At 47.1% G+C, this 13,299-nt stretch overlaps 1 pseudogene; it reads right to left on the reverse strand.

The window, feature by feature from the left end:
* The window catches only part of LOC128949463 (CUB and sushi domain-containing protein 2-like), a 101,418-nt pseudogene that overhangs the window by 40,242 nt on the left and 47,877 nt on the right, over positions 1 to 13,299 (reverse strand).

A 13,299-nucleotide genomic window follows, 5' to 3' on the forward strand; every position in this document is an offset into this window, starting at 1 on the left:
TTGCAGGGAATCTCACACTGGTTTGGGTGGGAAGGGTCCTAAATCACCCAACTCCCTCCAAACAAGCCCAGGCTCACCCTCACCAGCAGCAGAGCTGGGAAAAATCATGGAATATCCTGAGCTGGGACCTGCAAGGATCGTCCACCCCACACCTGGCTCTGCAGGATAACCAGCCCCAAAATGTTTAGGATGGATGTAGGGAAATGTTCTTCTCCCCAGGCTCCCCAGGGAATGGGAACATTCCCAAAAGCTCCAGGAAGTTTTGGACTTCACAGATCATCCATCCCATTCCTGGCTCTGCAGGATAACCCCAAAATGTTTAGGCTGGATTTAGGGAAAGGTTCTTCCCCCCAGGCTCCCCAGGGAATGGGAACAATCCCAAGAGCTCCAGGAGTGTTTGGACAGGGTGGGATTGCTGGGATGCCTGTGCAGGGCCAGGGTTGGACTGGATGATGCTGGTGGATCCTTCCAGCTCAGGATATTCCAGGATTCTCTGCCAGTATTATCCAAAATAACAGGCACCTCCACCTCTCCTGATCAGACATCAGGAATCAAACACAGACCCAGGGGAAAATGAGTTTTTGTCATCCCCATCCAAACCTGACAGCCATTTCCCAAAGGATTCTCTTCCCTGCCTCACTCAGGTTTGTTCTCTCACCACTGGGGATTTCTTTTCGAAAGGATCCTGGCTAGGATCACACATTTAGCCACGTGCTGGGGTCTGTATTCCCAAAAAAAACCTGGCATGAGCCTTGCTGGGAGCAAAGTGCTGCCATTCCAGGAAGAGTTGGGATCATCCCTAACCAGGAACCCACTCAAGTGCTCCACACCACCACAGAATTTGGGTTGGAGGGGACATTAAAGATGTTTTTAAGGTGTTTTTGAAAAGGAGGGGTGCCCACACCACCTCAGAGCTTCCAGAGGTGCCCTTGGACAAGGAGGATGGATCAACCACCTTGGGAATGCTCCTGTGCGGGGCTCTGAGCACACAGCACAGGAATTCCTGGATCCAGCAATGTGCCCAGGGCAGCTCAGGGTGCTGGGCTGTGGGAACAGGAGCACATCCAGCAGGGGAGGGAGGGGAACATCCCCAGCACCCACTAAAACACTGCAGAAACCCCCCCTGATAACACTGATAACAGTGATAACATGGGGTTCAGCTCTCAGCTGTGAGCAGAGCCTGCCCAGGCTCTTTGTGCAAATCCTGCAGTTTTTCCAAGCTCAAGCTCCATCAAAATGCTCAAATTCAGTTTTATCTCCATTCTGACCCTGCTTTCCTCAGGGGATGACCTCTGAGGACTCTTCCAGCCAGGATTTTTGGGATGAGGACATATCCAGACCTGCTGGTTCCAGCAGGGAATGCCAAGAGCTGGAAGTCCCTGGCAAGCAGCACTTCCCAAACCCAGATCCCAGCCTTGCACCCACGGATTTTTTAACCCTTTGTGCCACAAAAAACTGCCACCAGGCTCATCCCACCCCTCTGCTCCATCTTTCCTCTATTTATCACTCCCTCCTTGAGAGCAGGGAGCCACAGCAGCTCCTTCCCCCATTTCCCCAGCCCTGCAGGCACCTCCCCATCGCGCAGGAGCTGCGGGATCAAGGCTGGAGCTGCTCTTACTTTTGTATTCCAGGTGAAAGCCGGCGGCAGAGACGCTGATGTCGGAATAGAAATGCAGATAGAGCTGGTTTGAAGTGCTGTTGAGCAGAGCAGGCACCGTGGTTCCTGGCAAAACAAGGGGAGCACAAAGGCAGGGGAGAGTGTGAGAAATGCCTGTTTGATGACTGGCTTTTGGCAAATATTCAAATGGATGGTATATGGGTTGTGTTGGAAAGTGATGCTGGATTAATTCTCTTCAGTAGTGTGCTAAATATAGTTTTAGGTTATAACAAAATGTTAAAATAGAAACTAAGCTATGTAAGATATTTTTTTAAAGAAAGGACTTGCAATGAGATAGCAGCCACAGGACACCTCAATATTTCAGAGAAAAATAATTTATTGGTCCATTATCAGAAGAAATCAAATTCTTCCTGACTGCTCAGCCATGAAGGTGCCGTCAGGATTCAGAGGAAGAAGTTGGCACTGACCACACAGAATCCTGTGTTTGAACGGAATTTATGCATCATGGATGAGATGTATGAATATGCAACAGGTTATTGTTTTTAAGGGTTAATCCTCTGTTAATGTGGGTCCTTTTTTCGGGCTTATTTTGCCCAGAAAAGATACCCAGACTGTTCATAACTCTTTGTTTTTATTGTCTCATATTGTCCTAATCCAAATTGTCCAACACTTTTATTACTCTAATTATATTACTATTTTTATAACCATTTCGTTACTATTTTTATTATCTGTAAAATAAAACTTTAAATAATAATATTATATATTAATACACATTATTAATATATAATATAATATTATGTATAATATATAACATATGTATTATATAATAATATATTACTATTTTATATTAATATATTATACATTATATATCATATATTATATATCATATATTATATACTATATATTATAGACAATATATTTTATTATAATAGATAAAATATATTAGAAAAATAATTATATAAAATATTATTTTAATATTTAATGATACATTTACTATTAAACTTTTAAAATGTTAAAAACAACTGATGGGCATTTTTCACAGAGAGGATCTCTCTCCCCCTCCTCAGAGATTTCCTGACAACACAAAGTCCTTCCAACTTAATGAGCTCCTCTTGGTTTTGATCAGGTTCTTTCTAACGAGGCCAATTGAGAAATACCCAGGGCCTTTCCTGAAATCCTTTCCTGGATTTCAGCCCCTGGAGCTTGGCCACCGACAGACAAAAAGCACCAAGGGATGGGAAACAGCATGGGTGGAGCGCAGGTCTGGGAAAATTCGGGAAAATTTGGGAAAATTCGGGATTCCTTCATCCCCTGGAAGCTGCTGCAGCAGCAGGACAAGGCAGCTCCATCCCAGACCCTTCTCCTGCCTAGCTCAGGGCATTTTGGGCACATTTGTTAAATAAATGAGGTTTTGGGCCATTGTTCTGCCAGTGGTGCTGAATTTGAAAGGCTCTCAAAGCTCCTGGAGCCTGCTCTGCTAAAAGCCACAATTCAAAGAAAAACACAAGGATTCCAAAGGAAATACAAAAATTCCAAGGAAAAATAAGAGTTTGTTTTGTAGCCTTTCACCCTTTCTGGGGGACATCAAGGTCAGGTCACCTTGCCAGGTGTGGTGGCCTCACATCCCAGCAGAGCTGAGGGAATTCCCATTTCCAGGAATAAAACTCCACTGGTTTTGTGTTTAAGGCTCCCTCTCAACCCTTCCCACAGGTAGAAATTGGAATTGTAATTCCCAACCCAACAGAGCACATGATTCCCTTGAAATCCATTCCTGGCTTTTGATGCTTTTTTAAAGTTTAATTTTGTGAGGTGAATGAAATGAGGCAGGAACTGATGGGCTCGAGGGCCACGTACCAGAGAAGCTCCCCAGCATGGTGGCTGTGTTGTCTCCTCCATCAAACACTTCCAGGGAATCCCAGTTCTGCTCTGTGACAAAACTGATCACCTGGATCTGCAGAGAGAAACAAAACAAAGGAAAAAAAAATTGAAATAATAGGAATAAATCAAATTAACAGCAATTAAAGGGTCACTAATTGAGTTTACACACTCCGAGGGTTCAACACTGGCAAAATTTGGAGAATTCTGCCTTTGACTGTTCCCACTGGGATTTTCCAGCTATTTTTCCCCCAAAACTTCCAAATAGAAATGTTATTTTCTGCTGCTGCTCCAGAGCTCCTGGAACTGCCCAGCTCATTTACAGCTGCTGAAAATCCCAGCTTTTTTCCCCCATTTGGAGAAATCCTTGAAGACTTTGAGCCCTTTCAAATGAGAGCAACCAGCAGCACCCCGGAGATAAAATAAACCCAAAAACCACCTCACATTAAACAACAGGATTTTAAAAATCCAATCAAGTTCCAGCCTTGTTCCTCAGCTTTTAGAGGGATCACTCGAGTGCATTTTCAGATTTCACCTTTCCCTGCCATGCCCCACAAGGTTTGGAGGCCTTAGGAAGTCACTTGGCTCCATTAGTTGGAACAACAACACAAATCCTTGGATGAGAAACATCAGGAGAGCTGAGAAATCTGCATTTATACAGAAAAACAGAGCTGAAAAATCTGCATTTATACTGAAAAGCAGAGCTGGGAAATCTGCATTTATACCGAAAAGCAGCTCGTGCTTGAGTGAGGATCTCCAAGGAATTGCTCAGCTTTGTTTACCATTAACAAGGATTTTGCCTAAATCCTAAATGCTGATGGTTCAAAGCTTTCAGTGTCCCATTAAAAACCCGAGTTTGGTGAATGGGGTGAGAGTGAGGCAGAAAACCTGGGTAAAAACCACCTGTTTTGGGGAAAATTCAGATTTAAGCTGAAAGGTCTGGATGAAATTTTCCAACATTGGGTATCTCAAATTGAATTGGCAGGCAAAAAACCCCAACAAATCCAAAAGGAATCTCAAAGATAAATCAGGAGCATAAATGAGTTGTACAGCTTGGCTCCAAACAAGGAGAGTGCTGGAAAATTGGGAAAAATGAGCAGTGAGGAGATTTCACTGCCCTCAAACTTTGACTACACACGTGTGAACCTTCTCCCTTTCTCTCCATATCTTCTTCCCTGATTTCCTCATCCACCCCAATTCCCCACTTACCCCTGCCTTGCTGCACAACAAATCAAAACCCCCCGTTTGAAAATAAATAATAAAACCAAAATCAAATAAAATAATAAATAATAAAACCAAAATCAATGCCCCCACTTCAGCCATTGAAGCCATTTCCTCCTTGATTTACTCCGGGTAATAAAACCGGCTGTAAAGTTCCTCCCAAATATTTTTTTTAGCAGAAAGTGAGCGGAGTTCACCCAGCAGGAATCTCAGTGACCCCCACGGAGCCATCACTGACCCTTTTTTCCCTTTTTTCCTGCCTCATTACACCCCTCTCGTGATTTACATTATTGGAAGCTGAGTGAGAATGAGCGTTTTGTTTGCTCTTACACCGCCTAAATTATTTATTCTCCTCTCTCCCCCCCTCCTCCAGCTTAACGGAATAAACATTTTTAAGGTCCTAATTCTAGTCTGACATGTGGATTCACAAGGGATCTGCATCTATTTACTGCCACGTGTATAAATTAATTCACTCAGGAAGGTTTGCTCCGGGAATGAATAATTCATGGCAGAAGTGCCAGCTTCTACCCTGATTACATAAAAATCCTGCTCCTGAGTGCTGTTACCAAGAAAGCTTCAATTTCACCTCCTTCCCTGATTTACAGTTGTTTAACCTTTAATTGTTGCGCAAAAAAGGGGGTAAAGCGATGCTGGAATTAAGATCTAATAATGGAGAACGCAAAGGAAGTGGAGCCAGGATGGATCCAGCTCCAGCTCCGTGGTCATTCCCTCCCTGGGGGCTGCACTGAGACCCCTCCCTGCAGCTGTTTCAGGTCCTGAAAAGCCAAAATCTTTCTCCAAGGGCTTTTTTTGCCTTCCTGGAAGACCCAGGGAAGCTGATGGGTCGTGACCAGGTGACAGCAGATCCTGGTGACATGTGGAAGTGCAGGCCTTAGCACTGGTGGGGGACCCAAAAATGTGGGATCAAAGAATTTTAAGTTTGGGATGGATTTTAAAGCTCATGTTGTTCCAAAATCTCTGCTGTGGCCAGGGACATCTCCCACTATCCAAGAGTGGAACAGGTTGGAAGCCCTGCTCAACCAGGCCTTGGGCACTTCCAGGGCTGGAGCATCCACAGTCTCATTGGACAATCATAATAAAAAACTACAATTTAACCCAGATTCCCCCTCTTTTGTGCCAGAGTAGGGGTCACACTGAGGGAAGTGGAGCCAGGATGGATCCAGCTCCAGCTCCGTGGTCATTCCCTCCCTGGGGGCTGCACTGAGACCCCTCCCTGAAGCTGTTTCAGGTCCTGAAAAGCCAAAATCTTTCTCCAAGGGCTTTCTGCCCTCCTGGAAGTCCCAGAGAAGCTGATGGGTGACAGCAGATCCTGGTGACATGTGGAAGTGCAGACCTCAGCACTGGTGGGGGACCCAAAGAATTTTAAGTGTTTGGGACGGATTTTAAAACTCATCTCGTTCCAAAATCTCTGCTGTGGGCAGGAACATCTCCCACTATCCAAGAGTGGAACAGCTTGGAAGGCCTACTCAACCTGGCCTTGGGCACTTCCAGGGCTGGAGGATCCACAGCCTCCCTGGACAATCACAATAAAAAACTAAAATTTAACTCAAATTCCCCCTCTTTTGTGCCAGAGTAAGGGTCACACTGAGGGACCACGGGCCTGCTCTTCCTAAATCCCACCCTGTGCCTCCCTGGCAATGCTCCTGGAGCTCTGGCATCCCTGGGGCTGTGCCCATGCCCTGGGGACCCTGGCAGTGCCCAAATACCCTCTGGGGGAAGGAGAACCTTTCCCTAAATCCAACCTGCCCCTCCCCTGGCACAGCTCCTTGCCTGGTCACAAGCTGCAGCCGTGGTATTTTCTGAAAAATCCTTTCCTTAGGATTTTTCCTCCTGAGAAGCTGAGAAGCCTCAGGAACAAAATGTAAACAATGATTATCTGCTGCTGTGGAATGCAACAGGTGCATCTGTGATTGGTCTCATGTTAATTGTCTCTAATTAATGGCCAATCACAGTCAGCTGGCTCAGACTGTCTGTCCAAGACAGAAGCTTTTGTCATCATTCCTTCTTTTTCTATTCTTAGCTAGCCTTCTGATGAAATCCTTTCTTCTGTTCTTTTAGTATAGTTAATAGAATAGAATAGAATAGAATAGAATAGAATAGAATAGAATATATATCATAAAATAATAAATCAAGCCTTCTGAAACATGGAGTCAGATCCTCATCTCTTCCCTCATCCTAAGACCCCTGTGAACACCGTCACAATAAACGTCACCAATGAGTCCCTGCCTAATCCTGGCTATAAATAAATAAATCCCTGATTCCAGAGAATTCCACATCAACCCATCCCTGTCCTACGAGGAACAGCAATTTCCCATCATGTGAGAGCAGCACACCCCGAGTGTCCTGCTGTCTGTCCTGGCTGTACCTGGATCCCTGCTCCCTCGGGCACTGTGATCTTCCACACGCAGTTGAGGCTGTTCAGGTAGGGCTCAGGGAAGCCTGGGGACAGGATGGTTCCTTTCCTCTCCGTCAGGTTCCCCCCGCAGGGCACTGCCGGGAGGAAAGCACAAGGAATTGGTTTTGCTAAAAAAAAACATTGTTAAAATTACAAGAAATCGAGAGCTGGTTGTGATTTAAGGATGAGATTTTAGGAATAATCCTCTTTCCAGTAACTTTTTCGTGCAACTTTTGGCACATTCCTTGGGTGTGGGGAGCACACGAGGATGATCTTCATCCTCTCCTTCAGAGGATGTGAAAGCAGCTTTCAGCCAGATCTGATTTATTTGAGATGCTGTCCCAGATCTCACAAGAGTACTGGATCAAAAATGTCAATTCCCTGGAATTTGGGGTTAAACTGTTCTTATTCAGAGCCAGGCTGGGCTTTGTTTTTTATCAGACAACCATGGAACAGTTTGGGTGGGAAGGGACCTTAAAGATCCCCAAATCCCTTCTCCCAGACACCTTCACTATCCCAGATTGTTCCAATCCCTGTCCAACCTGGCCTTGCACACTTCCACGGATGGGACAGCCACAACCTCTCTGGACAGAACCACAAGAGGTTCTAAAGAAGTCTTGAACATTTCATTCATTTACATTTCAATTCATTAGTGCTTTGTTTTGCTGTTGATTTTTCTTCAAGCTGGAAGAGACCCACAAACACCACCAACATCCAACCCCTGTCCCCTTTCAGGACAACCCAGAGAGCAGCACAGCTCCCAACAACATTCCCAGTGCCACCCACCCTGCTCCCACCTCTCCCAGTGCCACCTACCTGTTGCTATAGGAAATAAAATGATGTGAAGGTAAAAAGAGAGCTTTTCATTTCTGATTCTAACATTTATAGATTTCCAAAAGTGGCAGTGTACTGGAGGGTGGAAGAGCCACCTCTCCAATGACACTGGACACACCAACAGCCCATCAAATTTCTCCTCTTAAAATAAAACTCCGTGGACACGCTGCTCTTTTCAAGGTAAAAAGAGAGCTTTTAATTTCTAACAGTTATAGATTTCCAAAAGTGACAGTGGATTGGAGGGTGACAATGCCACTTGTCCAATGACACTGGACAAACCAACAGCCCATAAAATTTCTCCTCCTCCATAAAAGAACGCAGAACAATAATTATTTACATAAAGCGCGCGACAAGAACGCAAACACCAGAAAACTCAGAAAAACTTTAAAAAAACCAAGGTGGCACCTACCCATGCAGGTGGGGACGGAGGAGTTCCACTGGGCCAGGGCCCCGGGCATGGCCAGGCACTGGATGGCAGGGGAGCCCCTGAGGCTGTAGCCGGGGCTGCACTCGAAGCGCACCAGCGCGCCCACGGCGAAGTCGCTGCCCAGGCGCCGGCCGTGCCGCGGCTCCGGCACCGAGCTGCACTGCGTGGCGCTGGTGCGGGGCACGGCTGGCACACAGGGAGGACACAGGCAAAACAGAGTTAGTGCTGGCAGGGAGATGGTGGAGAGAAGATTTGTCTGTTTTACACTGGAATTACTGAGCGTCTGAATGCGGAGAGGTGCTGGGTGCAGACTTGACTGTTGAGTGATTGTACCCAAAGCCTGAAGTGTCAGGGGGGGAATCCAAACATGATTATTGAATGATTGTACCTAAACCCCAAAGTGTTTAAATCCCAAAGGGTGGCTGAATCCAAACTTGGCCATTGGCTGATTTATCTAAACCCCAAAGAGGGGCTGAATCCAAACACAACCATTGACTGATTGTACCTAAACCCCAAGGAGGGGCTGAATCCAAACGTGACCATTGACTGATTGTACCTAAACCCCAAAGTATCTAAATCCAAAGGAAGGGCTGAATTCAAACTTGGCCACTGACTGATTGTATCTAAATCTCAAAGTATTTAAACTCCAAGGAGGGGCTGAATCCAAACTTGGCCATTGACTGTTCCTAAAAATCTAAAGTATTGGGGCTGAATCCAAACATGATCATTGACTGATTGTACCTAAACCCCAAAGTATCTAAATCCCAAAGGAAGGGCTGAATTCAAACTTGGCCATTGACTGTATCTAAACCCCAACGAGGGGTTGAATGCAAACTTGACCATTGACTGATTGTATCTAAAAACCTGAAGTATCAGAGTTGAATCCAAACATGACCATTGACTGATTGTACTTAAACCCCAAAGTATCTAAATCCCAAGGAAGAGCTAAATCCAAACTTGGCCATTGACTGATTGTATCTAAAACCTTAAAGTATAGGGGCTGAATCCAAACATGACCATTGACCAATTGTATCTAAACCCCAAGGAGGGGCTAAATCCAAACTTGGCCACTGACTGATTGTATCCAAAACCCCAAAGTATCTAAATCACAAAGAGAGGATGAATCCAAGCATAACCACAACTTGATTTTATTTAAATCCCAAAGATTGGCTTAATCCAAGCATGACCATTGACTGATTATACCTAAATCCTAAAGATTGGCTTAATCTAAGCATGACCATTGAGTGATTACTCCTAAACCCCTAAGCATCTAAATCCTAAAGATTGGCTTAATCCAAGCATGACCATTGACTGATCATTCCTAAATCCCAAAGCACCTAAACCCCAAAAGTGAGCTGAATCCAAGCATGACCACTGAGAAGAGAAAAAAAACAACATTTCACTCCCAGTTCTGCCAGCTCAGGTGATCTGAGTTCAAGTGGCTCCATGCCAGACCGAGTGGAGGTGGCACTTGGTGACACAGCTGGGTGGGCATGGGGGCACCTGGATGAAGGTTGGACTTGAAGATCTTGGAGGTTTTTTCTAACTTTAATGATTTAATGATTCTATACTTGAAATAAAAGCAGCTGGGACATCCAGAATCCCCCCACTGCCTCCTTCCAGAGAACTTTCCCCACACCAAAAGGCTGTTTTTACCCAGGGGAACCAAAGGATTTGGCAGTGGCTTCCCAAAACATTGTTTTGTCACCCAATGCAGGAGCCTTTCGGTTCCTCAGCTCCCTGGGCCTCATGGTCATGAAGGAACAGTAATTGGGAAAAAAATCTCCTTTGGAAAAGAGAGAAAAGGGGGATTTAAGTTGTGATGGTGCTAAAATTATTGATTTTCCTGTTGAATACTGGGAATTACAAAGACAGGAATGAGTCTGGCAGGTAAGTGAGGAGAAAAACCCATCAAAAAAACCCAGGTCTATTGCCAAGGAAGAATTCAATTAATATTTTCCTCTGAGTTGCTTTAAATTTATGAGTGTTTAGCTAATTAGAGTCTGGCCAGGCAGATCCAAATCAGGATCGCCCTTTTCCCCTTGCTTCCCGTGCAAGCTCTTGCAGGAGGGAGGAGGAAACCTTCCCTGCTTTCATCAAAACCTTTGTTCTGCTGAGCTCTTTGAAGATTACAATCACAACCACGGCTGTTTCACACTCATTAGGCAGGAATTCAAGAGAACAGATCTCCAACTACTCCAAAATCCAAACCATGCTTTGCTTCACCCCTGCAGAAGGCTCAGGTCAGGTCGTGCCAGTGTCTGTCCCCTCTTTGCAGCACAAGCCTGGATGTTCCCACAGATAACTCCAGGGAGCACGTGGGTGAGAAATCCCTTCTGCTTTCCCACTGTTCCATGCATCATTTGCTATTTACTCCCATAAAATCCCCGAGTTGTTCTCGCCCAGCGCAGCACAAAGCTGTTACTGAAAGGATCAAGGGGCAGCAGTGTGACAGCCCCGAGCCTGTGACACGCACACAGGGAGGATTTCCGAGCTGCCAGACGGGATTTCAGCTGCTTGCACCCAGCGAAAGTGCTAAAAATGCCACTGGGGAGAATTGCTGGGAGATAAATCTCCAAATTCCCTGTGTGACTCCGGGCACGACGCTGGGATGGGGCTGATGGTAATCCTGGGATGTGCAGGGTTCAGGCTGAGTGGGAATGAAAGGGCAGAATACAAAGCACCCAGAGCAGCCCTGCCAGAGCTCTGCTCCCAAAGGAATCCTAATTCCCTGTGATATTCCCTGCTCAGAACCCCCAGACACCAAAAGCAGCTCAGGACACTCAGGACACCCCTGGGAGCGACCCGAGGACACTTCCAGAACACACCTGAACTCACCTTGGTAGACGAAATGAAAGCCTTTGGCTGTGGATTGACCCTTGGAGCTGAATTTGATGAGGATCTGGTTGGTGGTGGCCAATGGCAAAGATTCCCCTGGATGGGGAGGAGGGAAAACAGGAGAGACACAGAGGTGGAGGAATGAGCCACAGAGAGTGGGTGTTGGGTGACAGCTGTGACAAAGCTGCTGTCTCCAGCAGGGACAGGGACAGGGGATAGGGAGCAGCTCCCTACCTGAGTGAGAGCCTGAGAGGGAGCTGAGCAGCCGTGAGTGCTCCGTGGGGCCATCGTGCACCTCCACCACGTCATTGAGCGCCGTCTGGAAAAAGGCAAACTGCCCGAAGAGCACTGTGGGGACAGGGACAGGGCTGGCACCGGCCACTGCTGTCCCCAGTGCCACCACACTGCCATCCCACTGCTGTCCCCAGTGCCACCATGCTGCTGTCCCCATGGCCATCACACTGCTGTGCCCAATGTCATCACACTGCTGTCCCACTGCTGTCCCCAGCATCACCACGCTGCTGTCCCCAGTGTCATCACACTGCCATCCCACTGCTGTCCTCAGTGCCACCACACTGCTGTCCCCAGCATCACCACGCTGCTGTCCCCAGTGTCACCACACTGCTGTCCCCAGCATCACCACGCTGCTGTCTCCAGTGCCACCACACTGGCGTCCCCATATTGCTGTCCCCAGTGTCATCCCACTGCTGTCCCCAGTGCCACCACACTGCTGTTCCCAGTGCCACCACACTGGCGTCCCCATATTGCTGTCCCCAGTGTCATCCCTCTGCTGTCCCCAGTGCCACCACACTGCTGTTCCCAGTGCCGCCACACTGGCATCCCCATATTGCTGTCCCCAATGTCACCACACTGCCATCCCACTGCTGTCCCCAGCATCACCATGCTGCTGTCCCCAATGTCACCATACTACTGTCCCACTGTTGTCCCTAGTGCCACCACACTTCTGTCCCCAGTGTCATTACACCATCATCCTCACTCAATCCCAGTGCTGTCCCCACTGTCATCCCATTGCCACCCCATTGCTGTCCCTACACCGCCCTCCACACCCAGCCTCTGGGGCCAAGGCATTTTCATGGACTCAGAGAATCCCCTGAGCTGAACCAGACCCCAAGGACCGTCCAGTCCAAGCCCTGACCCCCCAGGATTCCCAACATTCCAAACTGGGATTTCTTTTCCCAGCACAACCTCTGTCCTGCGTTTCAGCTGCCTTTATTCCAGGCAGGGAGTGACAGCCTGGAAAAATGGGAGCCTTTTATTTATCCCCAAATTCCAGAGGCAGCACCAGACTCCCCTGGCTTCATTAACTCAACATTTTCCCACTGATTCCCAGCCCACTGGGAATTTCCTGTGGCTCATTACCCTTTCCCTGCCTAGGGAACACGAGGCGCAGAATTCCACTGAGGAATTATAATTATTGATTAGCTGCAATGGACAAAATTGGACAAATCCAGAATTTTCTCTGACTCCAGCACAAAGAGCACCCAACAGCACCTCCTGCTACCTCTCCTGCTACCTCCTCTCCCATCTTCCTTATCTCCAGTTCTGGATGAACTTAGAAAAATTATCATTAAAAACCCAGCAAATAAGAAGAGAATCCCATAAAAATTCCAAGCATGGTACCATAGTCCTTGGGCACGACGATGGAGTACAGGCACACATGGCCACTGGTGTAGTTTTGGGGATAATTTGGGGACAGGACGACTCCATCTGAGCCTGTGTACTGCCCGCCACAGGGAGCTGCAAGGGAAAAGGATCATGGAGCATCCCTGGAGCCTGGAAATGTCCCCAGCCACCATCCCCTGCTCCAGGTGCTGCTGCCTGAAAGTTCTCATTGGAAAAATCAGGTTTATCCCACCCTGAGTTTGTGCTGGAATTATCAAACCACTAACTAATGTGGGATTTGCTCTGTTCCCCACTCACAGCTGGGGATGAGCTCCTTTTGCCACCTTTCCTCAGTTTTTCCTGCCACAGCCTTCCCAAATTAGGGATTTCACTCCTTCCCCCCACCAGCTGCCTCTTGATCCCCTTCTCAGCTCAAATCTGACTGCA

The sequence above is a fragment of the Melozone crissalis genome, unplaced genomic scaffold, assembly GCF_028551555.1.
Source record: "Melozone crissalis strain CALT ecotype California unplaced genomic scaffold, PUWL_Pcris_2 ptg000236l_1, whole genome shotgun sequence".
Lineage (NCBI taxonomy): Eukaryota > Metazoa > Chordata > Aves > Passeriformes > Passerellidae > Melozone > Melozone crissalis.